Source organism: Cicer arietinum, chromosome 7 (assembly GCF_000331145.2).
Source record: "Cicer arietinum cultivar CDC Frontier isolate Library 1 chromosome 7, Cicar.CDCFrontier_v2.0, whole genome shotgun sequence".
NCBI classification, from domain to species: Eukaryota; Viridiplantae; Streptophyta; class Magnoliopsida; order Fabales; family Fabaceae; genus Cicer; species Cicer arietinum.
In genome coordinates this window covers 25,567,490-25,573,473 of record NC_021166.2, presented here as the reverse complement: position 1 = coordinate 25,573,473, position 5,984 = coordinate 25,567,490, and positions in this window count along the sequence as shown.

Genomic DNA, 5,984 nt, shown 5'->3' with positions numbered 1-5,984 from the left:
TTTTTTTTTTGTAAGAGAATGTAATGCAATTTACTAAAATATTATTTATTCATTTATTTGCAAAATTAATGTTCCAGTTATTAGATCAATATTCATTTATGCTCCAAAATAAAATAAATCTTTTTTAAGTGAAATTCAAAAGAAGCAATGTTGACTGAAACTAATGACATTCAATTTTTTACTAGCAAATGAAATATCACTTCCGCATTTCTATTAAAAGTTAATGATGAAGAGTAAATAACTTTACAATGTGCCACAAAAATTTAGTAATACAAAACATCATTTTTAAGTAAAATCCCATTTTCCCACGTGCATGCATCAATCAAACATCATTCATGCAACTCTTTGAAATCATTAGTACCTAAATGTTGGTGTAAGGGGTCAGTTCATCCCAAACAAAATTAAACCAAATAATAAATTAACAACCATAAAATATGAATATAAAATCTTTTCGTAATAAAAGATTTTAAAAAAATTGATTCTTTAATAGTTCTTAAAGATGTATCAAAAGTCATAGAATGTATCTAAATAAATCAAGTAGCAATCGTAGAGCAAATAATTAGATCAAAATAAAATACAAATAAAATGTATGCAAAATTTGTAGTCCCCCCATTTTAGCAAAATCGCGAAAGTAGTCTCCTCATTTTGTTTCTCTCCAGTTTTGGTCCTCCAAACAGTATTTTGGTCCAAAATTTGATGAAATTTCATTTTTTAAAGTCGTACTACACCATTTATGATCATATATTTCAAGTATAATTGTTGCAAATGAGATCTTGAGACATGGTGTGACTTAAATAAATGCAAAAAAAAATGAAATTTCATGAAATTTTGGTCCAAAATTCTGCTTGGGAGACCAAAACTGGGGAGAAACAAAATTGAGGGACTACTTTCGCGATTCAATTAAAATAGGGGGACCAAAACTGCAATTAAACCATAAGTAAATGAGAGATTGTCACATCATCCTTTTAATTTTTTTATTTAATAGTTACGAAACCAAAATTTCATAGAATTATTTTTGTAGACAATTAAAATAAAATTATAATTTTAGTTTAAAAAAGATGAATGCATGATATACAAAAAGGACAATAGTCTTTTTGTGTCCACTCTTAATTGCACACAAAAAAGTTATAATTAAATTTATAATCTTCCTATAAAAAATAAATTAAAGGTGTTTAAAATGAGTTAATGCACATTATGCCAAGAAAACACCATGAATTGTCATAAAATCTTGTCATAAAGGAGAGTAAAAGAATGAGTAAGTCACTCATTTTTGTTTTTATAGGATGGACCAAAAATATTTTCAAAACACTTATATATAAAGATTGGGTTTCACTAACTCTATAATATCTCCTAAAATGAATACTTATTTGGTGGCAAATAAAACTAACAAACAATATAACTTTTATAAATTATAATTTAATTAAATAATTCAACTAATATTTTATCAACTAAAATAAATCAAGCAAGACAAGAATACCACTCACACATAACAAAATAAAACAAACCTATCAAACAAATCAATTTCATGATTTTTGAAACTAATCAAATAAAAAAAATGCACAATAGTCCATTTAGGAAATAATGACATCATAAATCGTCCTCATGTACTTGTCATGCCAAAACAATCAAATAAAAATAAAGATTATAATTATTCACGTAGAATAGAGTGTGATAAAAATTAATTTAATTTATTTACACATAAAATAATTATTAAATTAATAATAGCAATTACTAAAAAAATACATATATAATATACATGAAAATTTTGGGGTGTTACACTCGTAAGTATCATGAATTTAACAAAGGTCATCCAAAAATTACAATAAATTCACAAATTGTATAGGTCTGGAAATACGTCTTGGATTATATAGGTCTGCCTAGATGGTTATTAAACGATATTGAAACTAAAATAAATCTACTTATAGATTTATCCTCATTGGACTCATATCCAATTAACATCATTGTATTATTTTAATACAATGACTCATCCACTCTAATTAATATCATAATCATAATTCACATTATTTCATGTCAATGCACTTCAAAAGTTATAAGAAGCTATAATATCTTATTGGCATAATTGTTCATGTGGTCCCTTAACTTAATTTTATGCAACATTTTAGTCTTTTATCTTTTTTTTTTCTTTCCCGTTTTAGTTTTTTATGTTTTTAAATAATTTTTATTTTACCCTTTAAATGGGTTTCCGCTAAAGCAATGTTAAAAAATTTCATGTTTTGTTTTCTTCTTTTTTTCTTCTCTTTCACATTTCCAAAACCATTGTTTGTTCTTCTCATTTTCTTCTTCGACCCATGAAAATCCATTTGAACGATAACAAGAAGGAATCGAAGAATGGAATCGAAATCAAGCTTGAAGAAATTGTAAACCCACATTGACAGGAGAAGAAATGTAATGTGTTTATTGATTCTGATGTTTAGTGATTCTGATTTGTTGTTTTCTTTTTATGAATGCATTTATACTTTATATTTTTGCTTTAAGGTATAGTTGGGTCCTTATGGTATTTATTATTTGCAGATGTTTGATTTCTGAATGAGTTGATTCTTACATGTGTTGTTCATTGGAGTCTACGGTTTTTGGTCCACACATACATATTCCTTCCTCTTTTTCTAAGATCATGGGGTCAGGTGAAATTGAGAAGAGGAACGATGCAAGTAAGAAATGGTATAATACTAGTAAAAAGAAGAAACAAAGTACAGGTAAAAAAAGAGGGAGACCTAAGAAGATCAATGTTGAGAAAAAATATATTGTGGATGAAGATGCGAAGGTTAATGTGTAAAGTGATGACTTTTTTAATTTGGCTTCAGATAGAAAGGAGCATGTAATACAAATTGAGAAGGAATTATGTGATGAAGAGTATTTTACAGAGGAATTAGAGAGTGATGAATCACAAGAAAATGGTGATGAAGATGGCACTAAAGAGAAATACAAGTATCCTTTATTTGTCATGCCAAAATAAATGGATGACTATAATTGGGTTTTAGGAAGCTTTTTCACTAGTAAAGAAGAATTTAAGGAGACTGTGACAACATATGCCATTCATAATAGGAGGGATTTGAAGTTTATAAAAAATGACAATATAAGAGTGAGAGTTAAATGCAAGGAAGGTTGTGAGTGGTTTGCCTATTATGTAAAGTTATCAGATGAAGATACACGGTAACTTAGGAAACTAGTTGACACACATTCACGTAATAGATAATATAAGGTCAAATTTATGAGATCAAGTTGGCTCGGGAAAAGATTGTACTCAACAATGAAGGAGAACCTGAACACAAAAATTATAGATATTTCTAACAAGGCTCATCAAAAGTGGAATGTTGGAGTGAGTAAGATGAAGACATATAGGGCACGTAGGGTTGCAATTGATATGGTTGATGGATCATATAAAGAGCAATATATAAGATTGTATGATTACTGTCATGAATTATTAAAATAAAATCCTAATAGTACTGTTAAGTTACAAGTCCAAGCTACAAATTTGGAGGTAATTGATAAAGATTATGTGGAGAGACCACTTTTACCAAGTTTTCAACGCCTATATATGTGTCTTAATGGATGTAAAGAGAGTTTCATAATTTGTAGACCAATATTTGTTCTTGATGATTGTTTCCTTAAAGGATATTGTGTGGGTATGATTATTGTTGGTGTGGGTAGAGACCCACCCCACTACAAGAAAATCAAGTTTTTGTAGCGGCCAAAAGCCCTCACAAAAGGGAGGAAAGCAACCACGACAGACACATTTGTGGTTGCCTTAGGCAACCACAAATAAGTGAGTCACAAAGGTTAGTGGCGGCCAAAACGGCCACAAAAACTAGTTTTTTGGTTACCATTTGTTAGGGCTTAACGCCCTCACAAAATTGTGACGGAAAAATCCGCCATAAGTGATAAAGCTGTTTAAAAATGTAAGCGTTTATGAGGGTCAAGACTGCCACAAAATCTGTCTTTTGTGAGGGCTTAAGCCGCCACAAATGTGTGACTTTATTAAAAAAAATATATTTTATAAAAATCGAAATTAATATTAAAAAATGATATTATATATATCAAAAAATTAATACTAATATAATTTAATAAATATTATATATAAAAATAAAAATAAATAAATTATATAATTTAATAATTCAAATTAAATTTAAAATAAATATTATATATAAAAATATATTAATATTAATTAAATTATTACTAACAAACAAAATAAAATATTCCAAAATTAATAAATTATGTCATACAAACCAAAAACTAAACAAACTATAATTAAATAATAATGAATAATATATCCATACAAACCAAAAATAAAAATAGCAAATATTATTCGAATACATTAATCATCACAATAATTCCTCTGATCATTAGCTTCAATCCCTCCATCATTATTTGATGGAATATTACCCGACAACAAAAGTCCCTCAAAAGTATTATTAATTGGGGTTGGAGACAACATGGTTTGAAATTATATTTCATCTTCAAGTACACCCCCACTAGTCGACGGAGCCATAGCTGATTGAAGTTGATTTAAATCTGGTCTGATTAAGCCAGTTGTTGACATAGTTGGTCGGTATGGAGTTTGATCTGTCTAAGATTCATGAAGTTGTTGTGAAAATGACAGAACATACTGATAATTATTAAAATATTGTTGTTGCTGAAACAATGGATGTTATTGTTGCTGGAAGACGGAGTTTGGAAGATCCTGTTGTTGCTGCTGGAAATTTATAGGTGGTTGTTGTTGTTGGGAGTATTGAGTGTATTGTTGCTACTGATGGAACAATGGTTGTTGCTACAAGTACTGAGGCCTCGAATATTGTTGTTGTTGGTGAGGCGAGAACTGCTGATGAAACGCAAGAGGAAATGAAAATTGTTGCAGTTGAAATTGTTGTTGTTGCTACTCTTGAAACTTTTGTTTCCATTCTTCGTTTAGTTTATCAATTGCTACACGTATCAACTGTTGTGTCTTTTATTTTTGCTCACTTATTCATTGTTCCTTTAATTGGTCAACATTTTATGTCGACAGACGATGTGATCGATCCGTACTAGCATAAGAAGAAGACGTCTCAGTTTGAATATATCATGTTAGAACTTTTACACATGTTGACGATAAACTATCAGCACCCAACACACGCCCTTTGTACTTGCCACCACTAATGTTCATAAAGCTTGCGGTCTCATATTGTTTCTGCTTGAGCAAGAGGAAGAGTAGTTTGCTGGTCATCCCATTCTTTTAATGACTTGTTGAAGTTTTTCCTATATATAAAATAATTAAAATAGTTCATTAATATATAATAATTTAGAGAGCTAATTCATTATAATTAGAATGTATATAGTTAAAGAAATATATATCAATTTAAATACTAATTAAATATATATTTACATGAATTATTTGTGATAATCCATTAATATACACATTTGTTTCAAGACTAACAAGAAGATAACGATGTATCTCAGCCTGAGTGACCTCTCTTCCAAGTTGTTTTTCTTAAAATATTAAATGTCAAGTTTAATTGGTAATATCTAATAATTAATTGAATATAAATTAATAGATATATATTATAATATTTAATTTCTCCAGCAGACATGGAACCTCCATTGTGAGTAATGATACCCCTCTTAGATGCTCTATTAATGTTTGCCCTTTCTCTTTTCTGTTTGTAAGCATATGTGTTTCATTTTCTCCACAAAGCACTCCAAACATTTTCATCAATCCAATTTGGCCATATTTCCTCTTCCTTATTACGTGCATACACCAACATAGATGACATACACTTGTCTATTGTTTGTCCTCCCAATCCTCATGATCCTCCTACTCCCAACACTAAAGCCATGTCTATATATTCATATCCATACATATATGTGTCTGTACAACTCACATAAATTAATAAAGAAATATACATAAATAAAGAAATATATATATATATATATATATATATATATATATATATATATATATATTATGTAATAAATTAATTGTCTTCTTTATT